Here is a 13,525-nt window from a genome sequence, read left to right on the forward strand (position 1 = left end):
GAATGTGGCTGATCTAGCACGCACATACAATCGGTCTACATCAATGATTTGCACGATTTGGAGTTGCATTGTGTTTCACAGCAAGAAGTTGTGGAGGAGAGTTTGTCAGAAGAGGAGGAGGTAACAGCAAAGCAACAATCTTCTGGCGCAATAAGAGAAATGCTGAAAGCATGGGAAACTGTTGCATCATACACTGAGAAGCATCACCTTAATAAGGCAGTGGTTATGTGCGCTACAAATTTATTTAATGATAATGCTGTGTCGCATTTTCACCAAATTTTGAAGCGTCGGGTGTCTACACAGCTTTCTAGTAAAAAAGAATTAGATATGTATCACAAATAATAAACTAATAATTTCGATTTTCTCTTTTGTTTTCTGCAAATCGAATTCGCATTCCAGGTTGGTTCATTCCGCATAGAAGAAAAGATGAAGATGATTCACGCTCCCTAACAATGTATATATAATTTTCTTTGAATAAACGTTATACNTATATGTGAAAAATTGTTTCGCATTATGAGTAAGATTCTGAAACGAATTATGCTCGTTAAGCGAGGTTCCACTGTATTTTTCTAATATTAAATTTAACTTCATTTTGTGCAATTGATCCATTCTTACTTCTTTAAAAAAAATTGCTTTGTAGAGGTACACCAATTTCTGTAAATCAATTATTTTTTTTCCTGAGAATATCAATACAAGAGTGCTTAGTGTTTTGTCAACAACACTATTAATCTAGAAACACAACGCATATTTGAACACAAACTGATGGAACTCGATCCTATTGTATAGCCCCATCAGTGTGGCGCCTCCACAGTCACTATCAAAGTCTTTGTCCGTGTATTAGAGAGTAAGACCAACGGAACAACGGGTAATACCGGGGGTTTCCTTTGCCGGAAGACCTTGAAAAGGAACTGTATTCTTGCTTGCTTCGAAACATCAGAAGGTGCCATTCACTTTCTGCGCTTGATATTACGATACGAAAAATTCCACTAACTCAGGTGAGATTGGTGTTTATTAAAAATCGATGGAATGCAATTCTGACGAAATCCATAATAGCAGATTATCATGTTGTTGAGGGAAATCACGTGAAGTAGCAGGTTGGTAGGTGAGAGAATTCAGTCGAGGGAAGTGACGTGAAGTAGCAGGTTGATGAGTGAGAGAATTCAGTTGAGGGATGTAACGTGAAGTAGCGGGTTGGTGAGTGAGAGAATTCAGTCGAGGGAAGTGACGTGAAATAGCAGGTTGGTGAGACTTCAATTGTCAGTTGTCAGTTGGAAGTCAGCCTGTGAAAAGAAAACTAGGAGGTTGGTGTGAAATGGCCGCCAGCCTGGGACCTAGTTAACTGAATTGTCAGTTGACAAGAGTTCTGCACGGGCTGCTGTGACAAGAGGATCTGAGTGCGGGAGCTAAAATATCTCCCACAGTAGAAGCCGTTGCCAGAAAGCGGCTAGTGAAGACTGCAATATACTGAGACACTAGTCTGTGTATGAATGTATGCGTGTGTCAGTGAACTGTAAAATGTAGTTGGAAGAGGTGTATACAAGTGATCAATAAGTGCAATATCCAATCCATATCCTGTCTGTACTATACACCCCTAAACAGTTAGAATATTAACGACGTATACCCGCATAACCTCCATAGTTACATAAAACAGCCAAATTTGAAACAACACATCTGATCCATTGAAACACTCAAGCGACCACTGATATCAGCAACATGCACTCAAACAACATCAACGTCCCAATAAGAACGAAAGAACGGAACATATTACTATCCCTCCTGGCCGCGCCATAACTCAAGAATTTAGTCGCTGGCTTCCCACCGCAGAGGCCCGGGTTCGATCCCGGGTCTGGTCAAGTGGGATTTGTGGTAGACAAAGTGGCGCTGGGGCAGGTTTTCTCCGAGTACTTTGGTTTCCCCTGCCAATCTTCATTCCACCAATTGCTCCACAATCACTCTCACCTATCATCTGGGCTGGTACAATAGCCCAGAAGTGGCCGCAGTACAAGGGATGTAGTCCCACCCAACCAGCAATAAAAAACCCATCCCTCCTACTACACTTCGCCCATAAAACTCCCTATGCATAACAAGAAGACTTTTGGGAAAACTAAAAATAATAATAATAATTTTAGACAAGGCTTCTAATGTTCGACATGCATTTTAGTATATTTAAACATGGTAATGTTATGTAAAAGCGTTTTACACGACAAGACTATTAACAATGGATCCATTGTGTCACACAGGTTAGAAATGAACGTGGATACATTTTGTTGCTTATAAACGCCTGATGACCGGAACATGTGGCTTGCAAATAGTTTAATACACTAAACTGATTTATCGGCAATATAATTCTATCAGTTATTTATTGAAGATATAAAGTTGTTGTGACCGACGGGCAGATTTACATATTACATTAATAAACCAAACTTTTCATGCCTTTCTCTTGATGCTTCAGCGTAATATCTTTCCTGCTTTCTTCAGTACAAGCGACTGACACATGGAAAAATGGTAGATAATGCAACCCTAATTTCTTCATCAATAGTCAATTAGTCGTCCATTTGAGGTTTCAGTGTCGAAAACCCAAGTTCATATAAACACGCTGTCCGAAATTGTAACATGATCCTAACAGCAATTTTGGATATCACAGGATCTTCTTCCTTTGCTGAGAGCCAAAATGCGTCAAAGGAGAACTCACGAACTTCAAACGTAAGGTTGTTGTCTGTCCACGCATCCGTGTTTCATCTTAAAATTCTGGAGGAAAAAGTACTGCATGAAACACCGAACGGTTCATAAACCCTGTCGAAATCTTGTACACTCTTTCCAAAATAATTCGAAAATATTTTTCTGCAGCTCGTTTAAATATTCTTTAGTGATAGATCAATTTATTGCCTGTAGCAAATGAGCGGAATTGGGAATATCGAAGTAGAGATACACTGGACGTGTGCTATTGCAAGGACTTCAGCTTACCTAGGAATCCTTGAATATTCGGGATTGTCCATGTTTGTATTCATTAATTTAGGGGGATGAAAACATAACAGGTTCTCCAGTTTAGCCATCCACTCAGAAGCAACTCGTGCTCTTGAAGTGTTAAAAGCGTTTGCATTTCGTCACAAAATTCAAAGAGAGTGGATAATACTTTTCTATATGACAACTAGTGGCACCTCGCTTAACGAGCGACGTTTTGCATAACGAGTGACGAGAGAGGGAGTCCCGGATTGTGCGCTTGCTACATCAGTCTGTGTTCAGCACTCGTTCCGCTAGCATCTTAGTGTCGCTTGTGATCACACATCTTTCCAAACTTGTGTTCAGACATATTATTTGTGATTTTTTTTTTGTGGAAAGTTTAATGACACTTGCAAAAATGTCCCCGAAGAAAAAGCCGAAAAAAGAGAGTCATAGGAGAATAAAAATAACCGTAGAAATGAAAAGTAAAATAATTGAAAAGCGAGAACGAGGTGTGAGCGTGGCTGATCTAGCACGCACATACAATCGGTCTACATCAACGATTTGCACTATCCTCAAGAAGGAGGAGGAGGTAACAGCAAAGCAAACTAATTATGTCGACTTTTTTTTTTCTGCAAATCGAATTCGCATTCCAGGTTGGTTCATTCCGCATAGAAGGAAAGATGAAGATGATTCACGTTCCTTAATAATGTATATATAATTTTCTTTGAATAAACGTTATACATAATTTTTTTAGTATTTTTTCGGCATGGAACGCATTATTGTATTTTACATTAATTCATATGGGAAAAATTGTTTCGCTTATCAAGTGTTTCGCATTACGAGTAAGATTCTGGAACGAATTATGCTCGTTAAGCGAGGTTCCACATTTCAAAGTCAAAGTTACTTTACGACTGGCGGTTTACCGCCAAGCAGTTTGTATTGGCGCTAGGCTCCCTGAGGCCCAGGACCACAGATTTCATTTCCAACTGAACTCTTGCGGTAATAGTCCTTATATAACATCCTCTCTGACGAGAAGATAAGGTTGACTCTTATATAAGCTTGACTTTTCGTCAAGTATATATTTCGCACACACATCATGTTACTGAAAATTCTTCCTTTGCACTATACACAAGTCCTCTGTCAGCACAAGTTTTACAGAGCAGATCGTGTGTTAACTTACGTATCTAATGCTACAACGGCAGCTTAGTCATTTGAACGGTCGCATGGGGAGTTTCGCTCGCAATACACGGTGTGTCCAGGATCCGTTAGGACTACTTTTTTTTAATTTTGCCCTGCAATGCCATCTATTGGCGAGTTTTGGCGTTAAGATTCTGCAAGTTTCAGCTGTGGATGTCCATAATTTCAAAGCGCAAGCATCGCTGCATCATGTGTTCTGACGCTCGTCGGAAAATGGCGGTTGAACAGAGAGCCAACATCAAATTTTGTTTGAGGTTAGGCAAAATAGCCGGAGAAGCGTACGAAATGATGAAAATTGTGTACGGTAGTGATTGTTTCAGTCGCTCGAACATTTTTCAATGGTATGCTGTATTTCGTGACAGCAGGGAGGACACTGAAGACGCCCCACGTGCATCAAAGCCGAGAACAAGTCGCACTGAAGAAAATGTGAAAAAAAGTGACCGAAATCCTTGCATTAGCCAGATGTGTTTCTGCAAGACTCATCGAGGAGTTTTTTGGAATACCAAAAAGTACTCTGCAGCAAATTTTGACCGAGGATTTGAGCAAACGGAAGGTCTCTGCGCGGTTTGTACTGCACGCACCGTCAGGCAACGAAAATCATGCAGGAGTGGAACACTGCAAAAACATGTTACGGTCGGCCCAAAGTGATACAAAATTTACAAAATCTATTGTTACTGGTGATGAGACATGGCGTTTTCAATATGAGCCTCTCACAGAGCGGCAAGTGCAGCGTGGCTGAGCCCAAAGAAGCCGAAACCAAAGAAAGTGCGCATGCAAAAGAGTATAGTAAAGACACTGCTAAACGTTTTCTTCGATTCCAAAGGAATCATTCACAAGGAATTTCTGCCACAAGGTCAAACAGTGAATTCTGATTATTATCTCGGAGTCCTCAATCGTTTGTGGGCGAGAATTCTTCGAATTCGACCTGAATATCGAGAGCAAGGTTCCTGGTCGATCTTCCACGTCAATGCCACACCCCACAAATCGAGGATCGAGCGCGATTTTTTGGCCAGAAAGGATCACAGTCCTTGATCATCCTCCGTATTCGTCAGATTTGGCTCCAGCAAGTTTCTGGTTGTTCCCAAAAGTTAAGGTGTCGCTGAAAGGAGACCGTCACGACACCATCCAGGACATCCAAAGGGAATGTACCGCAGTTTTAAATGCGATTCCACAAAAGGAGTACAGTGACTGTTTTCGAAAACTTTTCAATCGATTCCAGCTATGTACTGATTCAGTAGGAGACTATTTTGAATTAAATGAGTAAAATTTTGAAAATAATTCACGTTTTTTTTTATTTTTAATGAACACAGTCCTAACAGAACCTGGACATACTGTTTATATAAAAGTGAATATGAATTTAGCAGCATAGAGGAAAGAAAAAGATTAACATAGAATGTCTCGTTACTGTGGAGCAATATATAAATATTGCATATCTCAAAGAAGATCAGAAATGCATTTGTTTCCTGTGCATCCTACGTGGTATTTCGTAAATTGCTAAACGAAAAGTTAAAAAAATTAATACTTTACCTGTAGAGAAATGCAACAATGAGATACTGATATGAAGCCTCAAAGAATGTAGAGGGACAGAAGTAGCGGAACACTGATCTAGGAAAGCGTGACTAGAAAAGACATTACGATGAGGGCCATAATTTTAAAGGACATTAATGGAGATTTTCGGAATCGGAGCAGTGTAACAGTTGGGACGCATTAAGACACTTCAAGATGGCCAACTATTGACTTAGTCCCACCCCAATAGCAATAAAAAAAGTCGCGATAATAGTCAGTCTGTGTTAGAGGTGTTGCTAGGCACTCTACATTTATACTGAAATGGAGTTCACTATTGAACAGCGTGTGTTTAGTCTCGAAACTTTTGCAAGGAAAAAACTTAACACAAAATGAATCCATAAGTTTCGTCATAAATATCATGACTCGACAGTTCCCACAAAGTCGTGTGTATCCAAGCTTGTGAAAAAGCGGCTGGCCACAGGTTCAGTGTGTGACAAAAGAAGCAGTAGAAGAGGATTGTGCTGACTGAAGAAGAGGTTCGGGATATTGAGGCATGACTGCAGATCAATCCTCCAAAATCGATAAGACGATTAGAGCAGAAAACCGGTGTTTCGCTAGGATCTGCTTTCGCAGCCACAAAATTAATAAAATTTCGCCCATATAAAATAACAGTTGTTCATTAGACGAAACAGCCAGATGAGCCAGATTATGCAGCAAGAACTCGTTTTTGCAATAAAATAAAAGTTGTGTATGAGCTGAAACCAGATTATGCAACAAGAATTCGTTTTTGCAATAAAATAGAGTTGTCCATGAGATGAAAACCAGATTATGCAACAGGAATTCGTTTTTGTAACTGGCTGCTGCAAAATGTGCACGAGGGAATCGGGATCCACAGCTTCTGTTCATGACTGGTGAAGCGGGGTTTCACGTTATTGGCCATGTCAGTGCACAAAATATAAGAATATGGTGCGATGAAAATCCTCCCGCTATACAACAAGTGCCATTATATATTGAAAAGTTGAGGGTGTGGTGTGCTGTAAGTCCGCGGCGAATCATTGGCCCCTTTTTTTTCCACGAAACCGTGAACTCTGACCGCTACGTTAACGATATACTGAATCCGTTCTTCAACCAGCTGACCGCTGAAGAAAGACAATATGGGTATTTTCAGCAAGACAACGCTACAGCACATACAGCTAATGCAACCATGGTCGCAATAAGGGAAGTATTTTAAGACATAATAATCAGCAGGGGACTGTGGCCTCCCAGATCTCAGTTTTGGCGATTTTTATTTTTAGGGAAACCTGAAGGGAAAAGTCAACCAGAATAATCCTCGCACCACTGAAGCTCTGCAGATGAAACAACACTCAACTTTTTCACAAGCTTGTATAAACATGAATGTAGGAACTGGTGAGTCAGGATATTTATGACGAAAGTTTTCTTTTTTTCCCCTTGGCACTACAGCCCCAGTGGGCCTAGGCCTATCTCCATGAACTTCTCCGTTCACTTCGGTGTTTCTAAATCTTACACATTCGGTATGACTCCTTGGGCGGGTGATCAGCTCGCCGCAAGACCTCTACCTGTGCACAAACACAGATAAACGCACACACACAAAATAAACACCCATGCCCTGAGTGAGAACGACGAAACATTTTGTGTTAAGATTTTTCCTTGAAAACGTTTCGACAATAAACACGCTGTTGAATAGTTAACTTCATTTCGGTATAAATGTCGACCCGTAACAAAGACCGAATATTAATGCGACTTACTGCAGTGACAAGATCAGACCACCTGAAGGCGCGCGTCTATCAGCGCTGACTCATTCTGCTATCGGCAATTACAGCAGCACTCAGTGAGGAATGTTCTTTCCGCTGTGCGCTGCTCCCAGGTTTCCTCCATGGTTGAATTCTTATTTCCAATCTATTCACAACAGTTACTCCTCCATATATTCATCCTACAAATACTGAAGGAATAGTGTAAATTATGAAGCTCCTTATTTTGTGATTTTCTTTGTTTCCCTTACTTTGTCTTTCTTAGGGCACGTTCACCCACAGCGACATCGGTCTTACGACATCCGTACGGTTCATGTCGCATCAAGTAGTAGAATATAAAGTGTAGTCATACGTGACAACATGCGACATCTTCCGTACGACAGTCGGACCAAACCACACGGACTGCGACAGCCGTCCGACTGTCGCAGGCTCAGTGGGTGATGCCATCCAGTTCTGTGATTCACATTACGCGACTTCATCCGTACGAACCCTGGGTCGTCTGTTTCGTGTTATTGCATTAGTTCTTATCGTTGTATTGTTGTTGTGAAATTGGTGAAAATGAGTGGCATTGATGTTAACAAGGAATTGTTAATAGCGTTGATTGAAGAAAGGCCAGTATTATGGGATAAAAGTGATGAAACATACAAAGACAGAAATCCTACGAAGGAAGCTTGGAATGAAGTTTGTTTGGGGCTGAAAGAAGATTTCAAAACATTGAAAGACTCAGAAAGAAATGTATTTGGTAAGAAGGTACACTTATTACTTTCACAGTATATCTGTATTTGTTGAACAAAGTTATAATGAAGATATGAAACTAAGGGAACGAATTTAGTGTACGTAGCTGAATGACATATTTTTAACAGCTGCCAAGGAACAGCTCGAACACCATCAAAATATTAAGAAAATACAGTATGCGCCAAAAATGCGGTACTGAAACTCGCGCATCTCGAACGCGCATGTGCGTTTGTCAACGGGGCATAGCTCCAGCCGCAAGTGTTCCCAGTAGCGAAACGGAAGTTGCATTGTGCAGTTATTGTTGGAAATGGTTCTCTCTCGACGGAGGAAAAAAATTCATAATTGAGTATTACGTGTATTTCCGCTCATACGGAAGTAGTCGCCAGACAATTCGCTTCTTGGTTTTGAGCTGCCAGATGTTATCGTCCAGAAACCACTACATGGTACACGTGTGATGATATGGTGTGCCGTCTCAGCGCACGGTACATTAGGCCCCTATTTCATTGAGGATGAGGAAAGCAATGCTCTTACCGTCACCCAAGAACGCTACAGGGACATGGTGATCGGACCATTTCTTCAGGATTTGAGAAGGTTCTGTCGTGCAAGGGGCCTTCACATGAATAGAGAGTTGTATCAACAGGACGTCTATTCATTTCAGTACTGTAGGTTTCGCGCATACTGTATTTGTCTTGTATGGTTCGCCGAACGTCCACCACGTGTCTCGCTCTCTTGTGGCAAGTCTTCCAACACTGATATGTTTGTGGTAGCCTCTACTGAAGTTTCTTCGATCGGTAATCCATCTCTGTCCCTTATGAAATTATGTAAGACCACACAAGCCTTCACAATGTCAATTCCGAAATCCGGCTCAACATTAATCGCTCTGTGTAAGATTCGCCACTTGTTACCCAAAATTCCGAACCAGCATTCAACAAACCCACGAGCTCTGCTCAGGCGATAGTCACTTAGCTGTGACCCACCAAAAGGCCGCAATAGGTTCTAATGTAGTGCGAAAACCTCGTCTCCCACCAAGACAAATGGGACAGCTGGACCCTCCGTCCCTGGCAAACTTCTCTGTTCAGGCAGATCATGAGTGCCGGTAACAACTGATTTCCAAAATGCAGAGCGCTTAAAAACAGTGGAATCGCAGTCTTTCCCATAGCTCCCAATGTTTACACGTACAAAGCGTAAGTTGGAGTCGGCAACTGTCATCAGTACAACTGACTAATAATCATTATAATTCCAGCACATGGAGCCACTCTTATTGGGACATATCATTCGAATGTGCTTTCCGTCTACCGCTCCAATGCAGTTGGGTAACTGGCATTTCTTTCGAAACCAGAAGCGACAGATTTCCATTTTTCCTTGTTACAGTAATGCATTCCGATCGCATGACAGACCACACGGCTCTGCATACATCTCGGACCTCTCGGACGATGGTCCTTGCAGTCGAAACGCCAATTCTGTATGTGTAATGTAGGTCAGGAAAACTGCAGCCAGTGGCAAGGTACCTGAAACAAAGAGAGAACATTTCTTATTTAGTGTGGATACTTCTTTGTCTCTTTAGTTAGTTATTCAGTAGTAAATCTCTTCATCCAACTCCTTTCATTTATTTGTTATGTAATTAATTTTTTCTTAAGTAATTTCAATTTTAACTTTATTTTACTTGAATTTCAATACAGTAAATGAAGTTCTAAAAATATGGAGAAATATCAGAGACGCTTACGCTAGAACTCCTAGAAAAGTAAATGAAGACAAAACGAGCGGAGCTGGGGCATTCTTTACGAGGAAATACTTGTATGCTGAACGACTGCAGTTTTGTCTAAACTGCACTGTGAGAGTGAGACGCCAGACAGCCTGGACAGTGACAGATCCCCCCTGCCGACCAGGAACCCTCCGGATTAGAAACAAATGCTCAGGAAGCTGCATGTTTTAAGAAGCCATCTCCCAGAATGGGATCGAAGAAAGGTCGCGATCGCGAGCCAGATCAGGTAGAAGTGAGAATGTTGGCAGCGCTGGAAAATGAAAACCCAACAGGCACCCGTCTTTTTTTAAAGGTGTTATTCCTTCCCTTGAAGAATTTGACGATGATGATGTCATACAATTTCAGATGGGAGTGTTGCAACTTGTGAGCAACATCAAACGAGGCAAGCGAATGAACACCTCCCAGTGTAGCTCAATGTCCACGTGTGAAGGGCGACACTGGGACCTACAGCAACCGTCTCCACAGGAGAATTTCAGAAGAGTGACAACACGATCACAACAGTGTGCATCGCAGTGCTATCAGAATTTCGGCAGCCAACTCACTCAACTAACTCCGGTTTTCTACACTGAAAGTTGTCCATCCCCTGCGCCTCTACTTGGTCTAACTCAAGCAGCACTTCCGGTTCGTTTCATTTCTGCTCACAATAACTTGCAGACAAGACACTTTTATTTGGTACGTTTATAAATTAAAAACATATTTTCCATTTGCAGATGTTATTCTTTGTAATCAGTACTTTTTAAAATTTGTAAAATAAACATTATTTCAACATCTGATAAGAATACGTGTATAATTTAACTTACCTTCTTGAAAGAGCAAGCATCTGTACGGGTGCAATACAGTTCCTCATTTTGGTATTTTGGCGTTGAACGGTGTTCTTCAGTAGGGCACTCAGTTCATCAAAAAATGAAGCAGACATTCGAAAATAGTTGAAAATTTTGTTTTCGTCAGCTCTAAGTTCCTCAAACAATGTATGGAACAACCCAACGTCATCTCGCCTTTGACTGGTTGGATGCACCCAGTGCAATGTTTCCTGATGCCTCCGTTTTTCTTTTCGGCGTCGGTGAAAATACCACGTAGCAAGTGCGCGTTCTCGGTCCATCGTTCATTGTGCCTTCGGTGCGGATAAAGTTGCTCTAGTGTGAAAAGGAGGTCGTACGGCAAAAAAAAATCGTACGACACTTTTCCGTACGACCGATGTCGCTGTGTGTGAACGTGACAACTTAAGTTGTTTTCTCAACATCTTTTTTCAGACATCATCAATCTAAAATACTGAAATATTCCAGAAGCTTAAAAGAGAAAATTTAGCTGAGATTACTGCTGATAGAAAGAGCTAACAGGCGTAAATAAGTGGGCGAGGAAAGCAGGCTTTATATAGCAATGAGGAGGATAATACGGGGAAGATAAATGTGACTCCGGAAAATGGAAACCATATCCCCAGCTGCCTTTTTTTAACTTCTCTGCACGGACCACATAGAAAACACTCCCTGTTCCCATTATAACTATACTGTTGTGTGCGTCCCGTTTTTGCGAGGTGTTTACTGAGCAGTTTGCTCAGAAACGGCCGTCTGTTTATTTTTTATTTCATTTTATTCATATTATTTATTTCATTAATGTTACGGACGTTCGAAAATGTTCTTTATATTCGTTTAATGGCAATGACTTATGCATCACTGAAACTTGACATGGTAAATTTGGTGTTGAGATAGACCATAAATATGGCTACGCATTATATGTGAAATGATGTTTGCATGTCAGCTTACGAATATGGCGATGATGCGAAATTTGACGTCATATCCGACAAACTTAATGTATGCAGATTGGATAGGGGAAAATTGTACCAGCTGTAACAAGGGGCAATAGTAACACTTCATATTTTCCGCTTATGTCTGAGCGGGTCGCTTTCACACTGCGGACTACGGAACAGAAATGTCCACCTGCAGATGCGAGTTGTGTGTTCTGCAGGTTGAAACGTGTAGTAAAAGTAATAAATTTTAATATCTGGTAATTTAAATGCGTTATATTTAATGATTTAAAATGTTATATTATTTCGTCAGCAATGGTGTCAAGGGGACAACTGAGGCAATACTGATGGGGACTTCGAGGCACTAGGGCAGTCGCCACAACAACTAAGTAGGTTAATTCTAAATTTAACAAAATCTATTAAAACACATGTAATCTGTCAGTGGTTTAATCAATTTTGTCTGATTACCAACTTATGTTTAAGTCGCTTGAACAATAACAGGTGGTCTGTACATAAATAAATAGATAAAATATATCGTTAGTGAATTACAGACTTAAATGAATAAACTTTTATTTATTCATTTACAACCACCTGATGATAATCAGAGACACCGAAATATGTAGTGGTAATGAGAAAATAAAACTGATTAAACCAATGACATGCTTATGCATTATTATCAGTCTGCTTCGTCGTTATGTCGACGGCCCCAACACCGCGATGCCATAAGAGAACAGTATGAAAAAACAAAGAATAAAAATTTGGAGAGGTTTGTAACATGTTATAATTTACTCCAAAATTCTTTGTACTATACAATTTGGCGTATTCATAGATTTGACCTTAATTTAAACATTTGGTTTAGTAAAGGCTCCTGCTTGTTTTAGAATTCCGAGAACATGTGTTATGGCGGATGGACAGAGGAAATTGTCACGAGGTTTCGGAGGTCTCTGCGGCAGCTACGGGAGATCAAACAAATGTGAGGGGGGTACAGAAGAAATAGACCTAAACATCAACACCAAGCTTCAACTACGTCCATCAAATTGGAGCCACATCGAACATGGCCGAATGAATGCAGTGGATGCAGAGTCACCGAACATCGAAGAAAATTCAAGAAAGGACATTCCTCTTTCGTTTGCACAGTATATACCACCCTTCGGGTAGGGATGTAAAACTTACAGCTCGCGGGTCGGATGCGGCCCAGGACACATATTCATGTGGGCCTTTCGACCTCTCTTTACTAAGACCGTTTCTAGGATACTGTTAACCCAACCAACGACATGTTAAACTAGTGCATGTTGTGAAGCTTTATGCCGACCGTAATAAATGTCAAAACGCCGCGATAGCTCAGTCGGTATATGATGGGTTACCGGCTGGACGGCCAGGGTTCGACTCCCGGGAGGGGTATGTTTTCTCTTCTCCGAAACGTCCAGTCCAGCTTTGAAACAATGGGCAGTGGGGATTCCTTCTCCATGGGTTAAGAGCGTGAAGCTGACAACGTATTTTAATCCAGTGCCGAGGTTAAGAATGATGTAGCTATATCTCCACTCCTCTACACGTCTTCATGCCGTAGTCCTTAATTAATTAAGCACAGAGAAAATTTTACTGTTTTTACTTGCACTGGATGTCACGGGTCTGGAAGTGCGCCTTGGCGCCGCCACTGCGTTTGGGCAGAATTAGACAGTTACTTGCCAGACAGAAATATCATTCTTTAAGTTTACACCAGATCTGCTCTTTGGCGTGTAATGTTCTAAGTGTAAGTAGTGAGCACGTTTACGAGATATTACTTGAGCTGAATTGTCTGTAGTTAAATAGACTTTGCTAAATTAAACTTCAACTTCAACTAAACTACAAATGTTAACAAACAGAAGCATGAAG

This window comes from Cryptotermes secundus, unplaced genomic scaffold (assembly GCF_002891405.2).
Source record: "Cryptotermes secundus unplaced genomic scaffold, Csec_1.0 scaffold1096, whole genome shotgun sequence".
Lineage (NCBI taxonomy): Eukaryota > Metazoa > Arthropoda > Insecta > Blattodea > Kalotermitidae > Cryptotermes > Cryptotermes secundus.